Raw genomic sequence first — 14,585 nt, forward strand, 5'->3', positions numbered from 1 at the left:
GTGCTTGAGGAGGACGCCATGGGTCAGGCCGGGTATGTCCTGTCCGTGTTGTGTCACCCGTTGCCCCTTGAAGCTGGGGCTTGTTAAGGGCCCAGAAACATCCCCCTCAGTTCAGCTTTAGCGAGCGCACCTGAGGGCAGTTGTCCCAGGCGTGGGGCTGCCTGGCCGAGGTTTGCTAACGCCCTGGTCCTGGTCGCCAGCCGGGCGAGAGGGAGGGAGGGAGCTGCAGCTGCCGAGGGCACCCTGTGCTTTACCTGTTGTGCAGGTGGGTTCCTACAATACGGCTCTCCCCTTCTCTAATCTGCTCACCTGGTCACAGCCTTTTTCTGGCTTAATGAGGACAACGGGTCACCTGGGCTGGCGGGTCCAAAAAGCAGATTCCCAGGGCCCTAGGATGAGGTGGACCCCAGACTTCAACTTCTGAGAACGGATCATGCTTGATGGTGAGGTTGCGGTCCAAGGCCCACTGGGAGAAATGGCCCCGCTGTGGGGGCCGGGGGGGCACCCAGGCTGCATGGGCAGGCGTCCAGGGCTCCTGCAGACCTGCCTCCCTGGCTGCCCGCTACCTGGGGGCTGCTGCCACCCTCACTCCCGCCCCGGCCCTGCCCGGGGCCATTGCTGCCTCACACCAGCCTGGAGGGTCACCTCCGCTCCACCTGCAGGCCCGGCGTTCCCCGAGGCGCAGCTCTGGAACCGTGGGCTCTGGCCTGCTCCCTGTGGACTAGAACTGGTAATAGTAGGTGCTCGCCAGTGGTTCTTGGTTGACTGAATTTCCACCTCGCTGCTCCACTTCGGCTGCGCCTCCGCTCGCTCCGGCCACCAGGATGAAGCACCGCAGCCTGAGCGGCCTGGATTCCGGCGTTCATCTCTCCCAGGTCTGGAGCCTGGGGGTCTGAGGCAGAGGTTTCTCCTGGGGCCTCGCTCCTGGCTCGCAGACGGCCACCCCCTCGCCGTGTCCTCATTCGGCCCTTCCTTGGTTTGTGCAGGTGCAGGGAGAGAGAACCTCCTCTCGGGAGGCCACCAACCCAGCAGGTCAGGGCCCTGCCCTGGCGACCTCGTTTGACCTTAAGTGGCCTCTGAGATCCTGTTTCCAAGTACAGACATACTGGGGGTTAGGGCTTCAACACCTGCGTCTGGGGACGAGTTCAGTCCCCTGCAGCTCTCGGGACGTGACCACAGACGGCCTCACGTCCAAAAAGAATGAAGCAGATTCTCATGCCCGGATTCTGTATCTGCGCGTTTGCCTGCTTGCCCAGAGTCACTGGGACCCAGATTAGAACTCGGGAGCAGCGCGGTCCCCCGTGGATGGGCTGCTCGGGTGCTGAAGAGTCTGATGTGACCAACGTACACGGCCCCACTCGGGCCAGATCGGACGGTGGCCGTCGACCGTTTTGGTTCTCTCACCACACGTGTGTGCCCTTAAAGTCTTAGAGCCACGTTTCGTGTTTTGGGTGGTTTTGCTGTTTTAATGGCCCCACGTGCTGTGCTGAAAGGCCGTCTGCTTTTCCTAAGTCCAAGAAGGCTGTCATGTGCCCTCCGGAGAAAGCGCATGAGACACACGAGCTCTGGCGCCTGCGTCGTGCTGCTGCGGCCCTGGGTTCCGTGTTAATGAGTCAACAATAAATACGAGGTAAGGTGTCTTTAAACAGAAACACACACGAAGAAGGGCTGTGTGTTTATTGCCTGGGGGACGTGCGGTGGCTAGAGGCTTGCACGTTCCCAGGAGCCCTGGTCCGTATTTGCTAACGCAGGGTTCACAGTGACTTCATAGGATTATTAATGCCAAGAAACCCTAGGGGAGGTGCGACTGGCCGTAGTTATGTGGATTTGAGTTGTCAACCCAATCACTGCTCAAGGCTTAGATACCTCTCAGCACAGGGACGCTGGGCGGGAGCTTGGCGTTTTCCTCACGAGCTTTGACACCAGCGACGCAGGGTGACAGAGGTCACACAGAGTGACGGTGGGGAAAGTCGGGGGAAGGACTTATCACACCTGGAATTCTCCCTCCTGCTGAACGGGGAGAGAGGAGAGAACGCACCTGCGTTTCATCGGAAATCGCGGACTTTGAAAAAGGGAGCGTCCGACTGCGGTGGTTTACTCTCTTTGGTTGGTTGGTTTTGCGAATATCAGCGTTGTTCCCCAAGAAAACACTGAACCGGACACATCTTTGCCTAGAAACCCAGATGCTGCCGTGTAGACGTCAAGCGGAGAGACTGGCCCGTTGGCCGCTAGCAGACTTGTAAGGCATCGTTTGGGTTTTGGCGGGTCCGATCCTGCCTGCATCGTCCCCGTGGGCAGGCCCCCAGGCCCTGCAGCGACAAGTCTTACACAGTGGACTCTCCTTGCTCGATGTCAAGGGCAGCGCCTGGGGCCGTCCCGCCAGCTTAGCCACTACCGCTCAAGTGTCAAGGGCAAGGGAAGTGCCACGCATGCACAGGAAGACGTTTTAGCCACAACAACCTGTGTCCTTTAAACATTTACCTTCAAACTGCTCTTGTGAGCCCCTGAGCCCCTGCCAACGCCACACCTGCCTCCTCGGGGAACAGAAATGGGCCCTCCGGCCGAGCTCACGCTCCAGGGCGGCCTCAGGACGGACGATCCAGGGGCGAAGCGGGCATCGCGCCTCCGGACACAGGGCCACTGTTCACAGCAGCGCGTTTCTCCCACGTTAAACGTGAGGATGGAAAGACGCTCCGGTCGGGGTGGGGGTGGGGATTCTCCTCCCGGCGCCCGAGTCAGGTGTCTACATGCTAAGAGCACGTGAAGCCCCGACGTGGACGTGGACACCCCGTCCGCCCTCAGCCCGGGCCCAGAGGTGACAATGCCTGCGTGAACTTTGTCCCTGGGTGTGTGTTTTTGGAGCGTGCCGGGTGACATTCAGCCTCCGCATTCGAATTTATGATAATTCCGAGTAAATTGTGGTGCAATAAACCCTTCAAGCCTGTCTTTCTTGTGAAAGCCGGAATCAATCAGCTGCGGGCTTTTTTGGGGGCTTTTCAATGTACGGTGATCATTTAGACTTGACGTGTATTGTGAGGCCTCCGCCTGCCTCCTCTCGCTGGTCTGTCATTAATTCCAGCCTTTGCTTTTCGGAAGTACAGTGAAGGCTGGCTGAGGAATCAGTGCCCTCTTCAGCTCTGTTATTGCACAAAATAGCAGCGCAATAATTTTTTGTCAATGTTTTACTCTAAAAGCTTTCGACGTCAGTTTTGAAAAGGAAGCAATAAAGCCCATTCAATGGTATGAATAAAAATCCTTTGAGGGTTAGGAGCAGGGCTTCTTTTCTTCAGCTAGGAATCAAATTGGAGCTAAAATGAAATTGAGTTTTCTTATGAAAATAGCCTTTGTTCCTGGGAAGGCTGGTAATTCATAAACAATAACCTGCTCTTTTGTGTGGATAATAATATATTCATGTTCTTTCAATAGGGTAAAAGCCAGACCTAGTGCATTATGGTACAGTAGCAACGGCAGAAGGAGCTGGCTGGAGCGAGCCTGGAGAGGAACTGTAGCATTCGGGCACGCGGGCGCTCGGCAGCCTCCAGAAATGGCACTTCGCTTGCTCTGTGCGCCGGCTGTCCTCGTCCGTTTGTCGCTGCTGCACGATATTCGGCTCATTGTGGACGGGCTCAAGCTGTGCTCGTCGCTGCCGCGGCCGTGGAGGCTGCCGAGACCCCACCTGCTGCCACAGGACGGCCGTGATTCTTCGGAGCAGCTTTGCCGCCACGGGGACAGCAGGGTCCCCGAGCCGAGGACCAGACGGGCAGCTGGACGCCGGGCGCCGGAGGTAGGCGGCTGGGTCCCCCTGCAGGAGGGGGTCCCTGGGCGGCGTGGGGAAGGGGGGGCTCGCCGGCACAACTGCGGTGCCTTTGCTGTTAGGTGTTGGCGTGGACCATAGAGGGTCTGCTTGTCTGAGCCGCAGTGACTTCCCCAGGGTCACAGGTGGGGCCGCGGCCGCGCTGCCTGGAGCCGGGGCGTGTGTGTCGGCCGCTGGGGCCGTTGCTGGGAGTGACCTGCCGCTGGGACTCGGGGGTGGGGGGTGCTGGATGGCCGCCTACGGATTCCTCTGGGTTGTTGCTACCTGGGCAGAGGAGACTTGCTCTGTCTCTCAAGTTGGTGCAAAGTTACATTCAGGGGATTGCAAAAACCCATGCCAGCCCCCCCTGAAGTTTTTGCTGTGCTTGTGAAAATAGCCGGGTGTTCCCGGACCCAGCCCCGGGGGACGAGGCCAGTCAGGTCGGGGGCGATTCCCGGAGGGCGTTTTCTGCCGCCGCCGCCGTGTCCTGCCGCCTGGAAGAGTAACGAGGCGTGAACACGTCCATTGGGTCGCCGCTCCTTCCTCGCTGGGCTCGGGCATCATTGCTGGTTGCTTTTCGAGTTCCAGTGTCTTGTCTCTGAGTATAGCTCAGAGGACACACGGGAAGAGGAAGGAGAGAAGGAAAAGCCTTCTGGGGGCTGAGGAGCGTGCAGGGCTGTGTGGGCAGTGTCTGCCCTGGCACAGTCATGTCATTCTCGCCGGCGTTTGGTTGTTTGGTGGACGGCAGCAGTTTCAGTCTGGGTGAGCGTTTTTGCTGAGGATCCTATGAGGAAGGAGTATTTTTGGAGGGTTCTGCAAACTCTGTCCTTGCTTCAGAACCGAACAACACAGAAATTGAAATGAAGGCCACAGCGTGTGGTCACACACCACTAAACTTGGCCAGTTTCAGGAAGGCTGGACCGATAGAGAGTGAGCCTGCCCCGCGGAAACGTCCAGAAAAGAGACAATGAGAGGAGGCTGGGTTCAGGGCTGCTCACAGGTGTTTCTGTGTTGTTTTGGTGTTTTAACAAGGGAATCGCAGGCTTCACAAAAGGAACTTTTAAAGGCGCAGGGGAAGCTGACAGTTGCGACAACCTATGTCATTATCCAATTAGTTTACAGGAGTGTGTGTTTGGATGCTTTGCTTAGCACACCTCTGTGTGTTTGCAGCTCGCACATGCATTCCTTCCACCGAAGTCTTTCAGAAGGAGGATTCTAGCTGTGCTTGCTCCACGCTGCCGGAGTCAGTGTTCCATGCTGTTCAGTCTCTGCAGCACCTCCTTTACATAAATGCTGATTTTGAAATCTCTTTCGCGTTCATTTTGGGGAAAAGCCAGCCAGGACTCTGTTGGCGTTTTCATTATGCACTTTGTCAGGAAAACCCTGGCAGATGCCTCCCTGCTTTCTCCCCCCGACAGAGCTGCTCACGCGGGGTCGTCATTCTTTCCCTCAAGTTAAGTCGACGGGAAAGAAAAGACGGCTAATTGTCAAAGAATTAGCTTTCAACTTCATGTAAAAGAAACGGGAAAGAAAAGTTCGTGGGGTGTTTTTGCTGTGGAAGAAATGATGAAAAAAGAGACTTTATTCAGGATGGAAACCCTTGATCAGGTGTCACAGCACATTTTTCACCCTGAAAACGATAATTTCCTGCATTTTAACTATTTGGTGGCCTTGAATAGTTAGTTCTTCTGTAAACTCCTGTTTTAACTTGACGTACGTGCTGCGGCTTTGTCCTCCGCACCTGAGACGTGTGCTGAGGAGTGGGGTGGGGGAGGGGCTTCCGTGGGGGGGAGAGACACCAGGGGTTTCCGTGGGGGGACCCCAGGGGTTTCTGTGGGGGGGGACAGACCCCAGGGGTTTCTGTGGGGGGACCCCAGGGGTTTCTGTCAGGGGGGACAGACCCCAGGGCTTTCTGTGCGGGGGTCCGGCCACGTGTGTGGGAAGGTCTCTGCTCTCGAGCCTGGTTTCTCGCTCTAGTTACTTAAAAAGGGAAAAGCGAGTGGTGAGGCCTGTGCTCCGCGTGGCACTTGGATGCTGTCACGGGTGACTTTCCAGGGCACCACTGTCACAGGGCAGCCCCTCCCGGCCCAGAGCTCCAGTCAGGCCGTTGGGAGCCTGGTGGGTGCCCGGGCCGAGAGGGCTTCCGACGGGAACTGGAGCCGGGGGGGTTTTCCACCAGGTAGCGTGGGTGTGAGGCGTCGTCTGTGGCGTCGCCAAGACAGAGCAGGTGTGCAGGCAGCCTCCTCTTGGCCAGCACGGAGGTCGCCGAGGTCAGGTCACCCTGGCTGCCCGGCATCCACACTCCAGACCATGCTCTGGCCTCTGTCTCAGGCTGGTTGGGAACGAGCGGCTCGGGGTGGGGCGGGGGACGTGGGGCCAGGCAGGCCTTCACCCAGCTCTCCCAGGAGAGGCCCCAAGCCTGTCTGCACCTCCTCCTGCAGCTGGTCGGGGTCCCGGCTCTGGATCCGCCAGCTCCTCCCCAGGAACCTTCTCAGCTCGTGATTTGTGGCCACGTGGCCTTCGTCCCACTGTGGGAGGTGACACTGAGTCTTTGGCTCCAGCTGGCGACCCACCAGGGCCAAAGGTCCCCCACCTCGTGCCCTGGGGCCGCCTGTTGTTGGCCAGTGTGGGGGTGGCAGGAGCTTGGTTTCTGTGGAAGGGGGGAGGCGGACCCCCCACCCCCGCCCCTGCGAGCTTACCTGGAGCACAGGGAGCAGCTCACCTGGGACCACTCCGGGCAAGTGACCCGGTCCTGGGTGGGAGGCCCCATGGCGGGTCCACTCGGGCGGTTCCTTAAGGCGAGACGCCGGCTGACCTGGCCTCCTCTGGTGACTTTCCAGCTCTAAGCTGATCATCGGGTGGAGGAGGGGCTAGAGAGGGGTGCATGTCACCAGGGAAACATCTGTCCCCCCACCCGCCGCTTGGACGTGCTGCCTGTCACAGCCTGTAAATTGGAGGCAAATAACACGGACCGATGCCGAGCTGAACGTCAGTGGCGTCCAAGGGCTTTCGTTACTTATTTTCACGGAACTTCTCTCCCAGTTACGTCATTTCAGCCTTTTCATCCCCGATTGTCCAGTGACGTGTGGTTCCCTTGGCCGGACTAGGTTTCCTACAAGGAAATATCAACTCTGTAAAAGGAATGTTTGAGTGGATATTTCTTACTTTTCAGGGAATCAGAATGTAGATGAAAATGAACGCCTTGATCAGTAGAAACAGGACAAATAAAAGTGGCGGAGAGAGAAAACAGGCAGGTGTTTTTCCCCAAAGGACACGATGCAGGTAATTATCCATCAAGACCTGCGTCTGAAGGGCTTCTATTTTTTTCCTGTTTTATTCTCTGCCACTTGACCTCCCTGAGACTTTGGGGGCCTGGGGTAAGCGCTCGTCCACGGCTCTGTGGAAATCCTGGCTCTCGGGTCCAGGGATCGGGAGAGGCTGCCACGACTTCGGAGACGTCCTTTCACCCTGCGCTGCGGGAAATGCCGAGCTCGTGGGCAGATGACGGCTTCTTGCCCCTGGAGACGCGCAGGGCATCCAGATCCATCTGCACTGGGTTCCCGTCCCCAGCACATGTTTCATTACCCTAATGGCTGGCCCTTCCTCCAGCTTTTCCTGAGCAGTGTCAGGTTACTGAAAGACCAGCCTGAAACGATGCAATCCTGCCCTGCGCCCCAGGTCTGGTTTCTCCTTAGTGAACACGACTCAGAACCGCAGGTCTCTGCGGGAGTTTGTCGCGAAGGGGAAGACGTTTTTAAGCATTCTTTAGAAAGCACTGGGAAAATTCTCAAAATATCATTTCTCTTTATTTTGAAAAGCTCACATGTTTTAGGATCTAATGATGCTATTGGAACTCTGGGCCCCGGGAGAAAACATGCAGTTGGTGGGTGTCTGATAATTCCAGAACCATCCGGTGTGCGTTTCCAACATGGAGAACATGGGTTTCCTGCCTCGTGGTTTTGACGGTTAAGGACTTGCGAGGGCGGTTACTTCGGGACACAATGGTTGGCATTGTCGTTAGGGTTAGTTTTCATTCTGTTCTCAGAACTGCTTCATACGGCAGGAATCTTTAATTTCAAAGAAAATGTAATGAGGTACATTCCACAACATCAATCATCTATCCCATGGGTTTTCCTTACATAACGGTGATTGAGTTCAGCTAGGAAGGGTTTCTGCTGTTATTCTTGGGCTCGAACCAAGATTTTGAAAACATAACTTTAAAGGGAACATAGCTGAGCGAGGCCTGGAGGCGCCGTGATTGCCTCCCTGGGCATTAGGTAACAACCGGGCAGTGGGCAGTGACCCCGGGTTGTGTTCATTCTTTAAAAGTGTATTTTAGGAGTTCCCATGGCGGCTCTGTGGGGTAAAGATCTGACACTGTTGATCCCTGGCCTTGATCAGTGGGTTAAGGATCCACAGCTGCAGCTAGGTCAGAAATGCGGCTCTGATCTGGTGTTGCCGTGGCTGTGGTGTAGACCTGGGAACTTCCATACGCCAGAGGTGTGGCCGTGGAAAGAAAGCAAGGAGCGGATTTTACCTTTGCAAAGGCACATCTGCGTTTTCCCTCCCTTGGGTTTGTTGCTTATTCGAATCTGCCCCTTTTCTGTTCCTGATGCACTACTCCGCTGGGCCTTATGTTGTGTAGCTGAAAATAAAGGAGTCTGTTGTCCCTGGGTCATTTAAATCCTGATACCCTTGTTTTCAAGGATGACACACTCAACAAGCCAAAAGCCAAGCAAGGTGGGGTCCCGACCCTGGTATTTGTGGGGCCCAGAGCGGGGGTACAAAGGGTGCCACAAGCCTCAGTATCTCAGTTTCGAATCAGTCTCATAGTGGGTCTGCCCGTCCTTGACAATGACCTGCAGGCCCGGTTTGCAGAACCTGGTAGGTTCTGATAAGTCAGCTCCAGGGCCAAGGCCAGCCGCTGCACGAATCCTCCACGGCAGCAGCCCAGAGCAGCAGTCCCTGCCCTCTTTGGGAAGGCGACGCGGGGAGTGGCCCGTGCAGGCCCAGGAAGGGGGCGTGTGTCTGGCGCCCTGGTGTGGTGTGTGGGTCCCATCCCGGTGGCATGCCACTGTCCAGTGTTAACGGGGGAGCCTGTAGCAAGAGCCTGTGAGGCGTGCGGCTGAGGCAGCTGCCCTCAGGCCCTGGTCCACAGACAGAGGAATCGGTGCCCCCAGCTGCGCACGTCTCCAGCCAACAGCTCCATCGTGGCGCCCATGGCTGCATCTCCGCGGGGCGGCACAGTCTTAATAACGGGATGGGTTTACTCTACTCTCACGAGCGCTGCTCTCTGTGAAGCCTTGTTGTCTTTACGATGGTGTCGGTCAAGTTCGCCCACAGCTGGACTTGGCTGAACCTCAACTACGTCTGGAATTTAGGCCCAACCCACCCAGAGAGCATGGAGGTACCTTCGGCTGCGGGCAGGAGAGCAGCGCGGAGACCCCGGGGTCCGCCTGCCCGGATGCAGCCGGCATCTCCAGCCCACCTGTCGGAGCTGGCTTCCCCACCCCTGAGGTGGGGTGGTAATGAGATCCGCCTCCCAGGGCTGAGAGGGATGAGCCGAGCTGAGACCTCGGAAGTGCTGAGAGTCAGCCGGCGCGCGGACAGCTCTCGGCACACGCTGGCGGCCGTTAGTGCTGCGTCTCAGGTGCCACTCAACCTCTCTGCAGGCGGGGTGTCTGCTGTCAGAGCTTGGGTCTGGTGAGATGTGTCAGCAACCCGACTGACTCTTCAGCCATTGATGAATTATCTGAGGGCCTGGTGACTTCCTGAGAAGGAAAGGATATCTGGACTGACCCTTGTGAAAGTCCTTCTCCCAGAATCCGCTTCCCTGAGATGCTCGAGGAAAGAGGAACCATGACGTCACTGTCTGGACTCTGCTGGTCGGATCTTCAAAGCTGAGGTGCGGCACAACCAGCATCTGGGAGCCATAAGCCCCATGGGCACCACCGAACGCTGGAGGCTCAGAAAGATACAAGCTGTCTGGGGTGAAAGGGACAAAACATTTTCCCTTAAATTCTAGGTGCAAACAGCCTTTACAGAAAGAGGATGATGGACCTGAAATCTTTACCCCCTTCCCTCGGAAGGGGACCGCCTCCATCTGCATCTAGCATCAAACCCAAACCAAACGTGCTCTCAGCACCGTCACCTTTCCTGTTACCTCTTTAAAGTGCCTCCCTTGTTCCAGACACACGGACCCCCCTGCCCCCCCGACCCGGGCCAGACCTCAGGGCGGCCCTCCCGTCCCCTCAGCTTCCTTCAGGAGGAGAGGCTCTCCGCAGCCTCTGCTGTCTCTCTGGGTGCCAAGCCCCTTCAGAGCCGGGCCCTCGGGACCTGCGTGCCCATCGCCCTCCAGAAGGGCACACAGAGCTTGTCCGGTTCTGCTCCTGCTGCCCTGGCGTCACCAGAGAGCCTGGTTCCTTCCCTCCAGGACTCTGTCCCAGGACGCTCTAAAAAGTGCTCTTTGCAGGAAATGAGCAGTGGGTGCTCCGTGACCTGGGCGAACGGGATGGTGTGCCATCTTATGCATCTGGGGTGAGGCGCTGCGGCTTGGGACGCTGGCCGGACTGCAGGGGCTGGAGCTGCCTGGCGGCCTTGGAGGCGGAGGTGGAGAAGCCCAGGCCTCCGGGTGTGGGGAAGGTCGCCTGGGGGTGCGGAGGCCCCGTCTCCTCCTCCCCCTCCTCCCTTCCCTGCCTGCCAGGTGGCCTGTGAGGGGCACGGGCGTGCTTCTTACCTTCACACACCTAAGAGACTGTCCGGGTCGCGTGGACGGCAGAGACCCTCAAGGGCGCTTACATTTGCCCTGTTGAGAAGCCGAGCCTTAGGGCCGTAGGTGCCCCATGTCCGTCTCTGCTGGAAGGGATTTGATGCTCTTACGACAGGTGTAAGGTATGGCTGTCCTCACTCACTGTGGGCATTTGCCGCAGCGTCCTGCCACGAGAGTCGTGGCACATCCGAAAAGGGCAAGTGAGGAGTTTCAGGCCAAGAGTTCTTTACGAAGGGGTGGGCAGGGCTGGTGGCGGGAGTGACGGGGCAGCCCCCTGCCTGGGCCTGGCGCCAGTGGGAACCTCTGGCCGGCAGGGAGCGTCCAGAACTGTGATCTTAGCAGGAGGCATGCAGCCCAGGCTTTCAGTAAATAAACACCCTGACTCTCTCTTTTCTGGAATATTCCAGTTTTCTTCAACGCCTCTCCTTGGCTCCAGAATCTACCAGGAGCGAGAGAACCAGGAGACAGCATTTATACATGACAACGGTTTCCGGGGCCCTGAGGGAGCAAAGAGGATGGGGGGGGGTGGGGGGCTGGGAAGAGCCAGCATGGGACTCGTTAAAAATAAGACAAGAGATTTTAGAAAGATGAAATAAAGTGAACCCAAATATAGATTCAGGGGCTACAAACCGTGTCTGCTGTCAGCCCAGCAGCAGAGGCAGGGCCAGCCCCGATCTTCTCTCCACACCCCCAGGGCACTTGGGCACCCGTGGAGAGAGAGTAGAGGACGCATGGGGTGGGGAGGGTGCTGGGAAGGTTCTGGAAGCCCATCCTCATCTGGAACCTGGGTGGGTTCTAGCCAAGACCAAGCGTAGAAACAGCCTGTCACCTGGGGCTAATGGCTTCCTGAAAAGTTCCAGCCAGCTCTTCACAAATACATACTTAAATGACATTTCCGCAGCTTAGGGTATTTGTTTATACGGACAATTTCATCCAATAGAATTAGCCACGTGGCTCGAGCAAATGAGGTAGGTTGGAACCTGAGTGATAAAATAAAATCAGCACAGTTTCACTGTCTTTTTTGTTTTTTAAAAACAGACGTCACCTTACAGTTTCTACATGCTTCGAAATTGCCATTAAAACTTTTTGTTACCATAGAAAATGGTTCCCATAGTCATTAAATTTCAAATATCTATTTTTCTTTATAAAAGTGATATAATCTCATTATAGAAAATTAAAAAATACTTGAAAAATAATAAAAATCATCCAAAGGCAGCTGATCCTAATATCTGGGGGTAATTCTTCTAGTCTTTTTTTTCCTTTTTGATCTGAAGTCTCTTTGCTTTCATGCAAGAAAAATGAGAAAAGCCCCAGAGCCAGGCCATCAAGAAGCAGGTACTCTACTCGGATGGTCTCTGGCCTGGGGGTTTTGAACTGCTGGTCTGTGAGCGCAGGTCTGTCCTGCCCCTGACTGCCCCTGGCCTGTCCTTTGAGTCCGAGAACCTGCCCTGTTTAGCCAGGTTTGCAAAGGAATAAGCCCTCCTGCCCGCAGCCAGAAGGAAAAGTCCCTCCCGCTTTTGGGGCGCCCTGAACCTCCCCACCTGAGCTGTGTTTTTTGACACAGCTTCCTACTGTACCTGCTTGCTTCCTCGCATGGTGAGTGCGGCCCGTCTTTGCAGGAAGAACTCCTTTTGCATCGGGGGAAAAACGGGGTCTCGGTGCCGGAGGCAAAAGCTATAAGATGTTGCCACTGACTGGTGGCGGAGGTCACCGAGAGGTCATGACCCCGGATGACCCGCCAGCTGGGCGTGGGCCACTGGAGGCCCGCCCCCGCTCGGGGGCCTCGGCCTGCAGGCTCTGCCCAGCGATCCCGCCGCGGGGATGTGTTGCGGCCCTGAGAGCCAGGCGGCTGCGCCTGAATCCCGCTGAGGCCTGGCGGGGAACGTCTAGCCTCCGGTGGGCGCAGCGAAGGTCCTGCTTCTCCCACCTGCGCCACCAGCCCGCTGAGCCCCCTTCCCCCGCCTCTCGCTGCCTCCGCGTGCGGGGCCCCGGGGGAACCCCAAGGAGGCAAGGGACACCGACGGCAGGCTGAGCGGCCACCGCGGAGGGGACCGCGCCCGGCGCCGGGCAGAGCGGGCGCCCGTGCCAGGGCAGGCGGGAGGCGGCCGCGGTCCGCACGCCCGGCTTTGTCGTCGTGTGTGTTTTGTCTCCGCGAAACGCTGGGCTGGGGAGGGTCCTGCGTCTCCCCGCGGCCGCGGGCGCCCGGTTTCTCCGACGGCGGTGCCTCTGCTCTGAAGCTTCCCCCGGAAGAAGGACAAGGCTCGTCCATGGGGACTGGTCCCTGCCTCCGAGGTGCCAGCGGAGGCCCGACCCGGCGAGTGCGGTCACCGCCCTCCACGCGGAAGGGACGACACGCAGCTGTCACCTCAACGGCTTCACAAAGGCTCCCGTGACATTCGCGACCGTGTACAGGTAGGGCTTGTCTTTGTGACTCAGCTTCGGTACCGCGAGCCGTGGGCTTTCTAACGGGGTGGCGAATTCCCCACCTCCCTGGTGAGAGCCCGCCGTCCTGGGGGCCGGGTGTGCCCTGGGTCAGCCCACGGGGTGGGGTGCGGATGGTCCCCGGTCCTGCTCCCCCCTGGGGCCTCTCCTAGTGGCCCTAGCTGGAGTCACACACTGGGGTGCGGGGAGGGATGTGCGGGGTGGGGGCGGGGCAAGAACGCTGCAAAACGAGGGCAAAGGGCAGGACAAGCGGGGTGTTGCCCGAGAAAAGGGGAGCGTGGTCCTTGTGCCCGGATGGGGCTGCCCGGGCAGCCAGAGGGCAGGGAGGTGACGCAGAGCTGAGGGGGCCTGGGGGGTCCCCGGTGCCAGAGGCGGGTGAGCGCTTGGAAGTTCTCGAGGCTGGAGGGCGGAGCAGAGAGGGGCCATGGGCGGGGCTGCTGCTCAGGGGGCGTCCCCATCCTTGGGGCCTGTGTCCCGGGTCCTCTTTAGAAAGGATAGAACTTTGTCACCAGTCTTTTCGACAAAGATGCTCTGCTGGACTTCATCTGTCCCCAGTCTTAAGAGGCCTGGGGGCTGGGGCTGGGGGTCTGGCCCCGGGGGACGACAGGGGCGATGGTGCGTGTGGCTGAAAGTGGCGCGGCTCTTCTGAGGGTCTGATCACCCACGTCAATCTGAGGGCCATGTGTGGGTCACCTACCACCATCTAGGGACTCAGAGAGGTCAGCCTGGTCTCTGTTCTGCACCCCCCACCCCCACCCCCACCCCACCCCCGGCCAGTGGACAAAGTTCTCCCTTCCCACCCGCTCCCCAGGCCTCTCGTGGGCCCTGCCCTACAGAGGGTCTGGGCCGAGGTCCCCAGACACGGGGCAGGGGCCCAGCAGGGAGCCAGCTCACAGCCGTAAGGGTGGTGAGGCAGGGTGCTAACGGGGCCTTTGGAGCGTGGGTGCTGTGAGGAGGGGCGAGGAGGCCAGGGCTTGCCCTGCACAGAGCAGACTTGCGGGCTCCTGGGCTCAGGGCAGCCCCAGCGCCTCTGCCCCTTCCCCCTCCAGGCTGTGCCCAGGCAGGTGGGCGGGGCCTCTCCAGCCTCAACTGCGACCTCTTGCTGCCTGTCCAGCGCCCCTGTGGGTTGTCTCCTGGCCGCAATCTCAAGCCAGCTGACCAAACCACCAGGGCTCTGGGCCCAGAGAGCCTTGCAACCAGGGGGTGCCCCCACCAAGAGCGGCTGTGTGCCCAGAGAGCAGCGAGCCCCTATATCATAGGTTTTGCGTAATGAAAGCCCACAGATGCCCAGGAAGCAGTTTTGATTGCCTCAGTGTGCAGAGGAAGAAGCTGGGGCTGGGGGCTCCCCAGCTCATCCAGAGTGACACCCCAGCCAGGCGGAAGGGCAGGGCGTGGTTGGCGTGGCCTCCACGGCAAACCAGCCACCTGGAGGGGCTTTCTCCATCAGCCGGCTTTGCAACAGTGGCCTTTTGTTGAACGAAGAGCAGCAGAAGTCACCATGGCTACCAAAGCCCTAAGTGCCGCCACCACCGGCATGCTGGGGCGGATGCTGGGGAATCCCTTCGAATGCGGAAACCGGCT

The 14,585-nt window shown here is 58.3% G+C and overlaps 1 long non-coding RNA gene across 3 annotated transcripts in view; it reads left to right on the forward strand.

Annotated features, from left to right (window-relative positions):
* Positions 1-3,068: 3,068 nt before the first annotated feature.
* The window catches only part of LOC110255867 (uncharacterized), a 477,486-nt gene continuing 465,969 nt past the window's right edge, over positions 3,069-14,585 (forward strand). For all 3 annotated transcript variants that reach the window (XR_014819982.1, XR_014819983.1, XR_014819984.1), the window contains exons 1-2: positions 3,069-3,240; positions 3,427-3,784. This is a non-coding gene — a long non-coding RNA (uncharacterized LOC110255867). The remainder of the gene's footprint in view (positions 3,241-3,426; positions 3,785-14,585) is intronic.

This window comes from Sus scrofa, chromosome 11, assembly GCF_054392235.1.
Source record: "Sus scrofa isolate SSC_HxYL_T2T_F1_AM1 chromosome 11, Sscrofa_HxYL_maternal_Yorkshire_Landrace_v2.0, whole genome shotgun sequence".
NCBI classification, from domain to species: Eukaryota; Metazoa; Chordata; class Mammalia; order Artiodactyla; family Suidae; genus Sus; species Sus scrofa.